Source organism: Neofelis nebulosa, chromosome 12, assembly GCF_028018385.1.
Source record: "Neofelis nebulosa isolate mNeoNeb1 chromosome 12, mNeoNeb1.pri, whole genome shotgun sequence".
Classification (NCBI taxonomy): Eukaryota; Metazoa; Chordata; class Mammalia; order Carnivora; family Felidae; genus Neofelis; species Neofelis nebulosa.
The window spans coordinates 71,672,952-71,674,422 of NC_080793.1; the positions used below are offsets into that span (position 1 = coordinate 71,672,952).

At 41.9% G+C, this 1,471-nt stretch overlaps 1 non-coding gene across 1 annotated transcript; it reads right to left on the reverse strand.

The window, feature by feature from the left end:
- Positions 1 to 315: 315 nt before the first annotated feature.
- LOC131492317 (U6 spliceosomal RNA) lies at positions 316 to 422 on the reverse strand. Its single transcript, XR_009252006.1, has one exon. It is a non-coding gene; the product is annotated as a U6 spliceosomal RNA (small nuclear RNA).
- Positions 423 to 1,471: the final 1,049 nt, after the last annotated feature.

A 1,471-nucleotide genomic window follows, 5' to 3' on the forward strand; every position in this document is an offset into this window, starting at 1 on the left:
CCTCATGCTTCTTTGTCATCTTTTTGTGTGGTTCCACTCATTCTTGTCCCACTCACCCCAATCCCAGGTAGTCACTGATCTGTTTTCTTCCACACTAGATTAGTTTGCATTTTCTAGATTTTATATCAATTGAATCTTACAGTATGTACTCTTTTGTCTGGCTTCTGATTATCTAAATATTATTTGGGGACTCATCCATGTTGTAGTTCAACAGTTAATTCTTTTTTATTGCTGAGTTGCATTTCAGTGAATGGATATACCAGTTTGATTATCCACTAACCTATTGATGGACGGGTGTATTTGTATTTATTTTTTTTCAACATGGAATGCTTCACGAATTTGCATGTTATCCTTGTGCAGGGGCCATGCTAATCTTCTCTGTATCATTCCAATTTTAGTATATGTGCTGCCAAATGGAGCACTATATTGGTATTCTATTGCTGTGTAACAAATGACCCCCAAACTTAGAAACTTAGAAGAGTAAAATATTTATTATCTCAATTCTTGTGGGTCAGGAATCTGCACACAGCTTGGCTGAGTACCTCTAGCTCAGGGTCTCCCAAGGTGTCAGCCAGGGCTACAGTAGTCTCAAGACTCCACTGGAGGAGGATCTACTTCCAAGCTTGCTCATAGGGCAAGCCAGACAGGCTGGCCTCAGGTTCTCTAGAGAGATAGGCTAAGGTAGGCTATGGTGGCTGACAAAGTCTAAAAACTCAGTGGCTCAACATGATAAAGTTTAGTTTTGGCTCCCACCACAGTTAGGTGCAGATCAGGTAGCACATATGTATCTGTAGTTTTACAACACATGGCTTCCACAATCATAGTGGAACAAAAGGAAGGGCTGCATGGTTATGCAAGATGTTTTCTTTTTTTTTATGTTTATTCATTTTTGAGACAGATCATGAGCTGGGTATAGGCAGGGGTGGGGGGACAGAGGATCCGAAGGGGGCTCCGCACTGACAGCAGAGAGCCCGATGTGGGACTTGAACTCACGAGCCATGAGATCATGACCTGAGCTAAAGTCGGATGCTCAACTGACTAAGCCATCCAGATGCCCTCTGCAGGATATTTTCTGAGAGCCAAGCCTAGAAGTGCCTCACATTGCATCCTCCTACATTCCGTTGCCGGAACCCAGTCCCAAAGCCCCAACCTAACTCTGAGGGGGAATAAGCAATTAAGTATTGTTGAGCACTAAATAGCATATGCCCTTACTCCAGGATAAGCTTCTGAACCTCATTAGGGCCAAGGCTTTGCCTTCTTTTTGTATGGTTGAATCTGCAATTCATATTCAGTTCCAGGCACATAAACAGGTGCTCAACAAATATTTGTATTAGGCTTTCAGTTATATAATTTCAAAACTTCTATGAGGCAATTATTATCATCCCCATGGCTATGAATAACCTGAGGATCAGAGAAGTTATATAACAGACTTAAATGCATACATTGGTTAGTCACTAAACTTAGCCCTGAG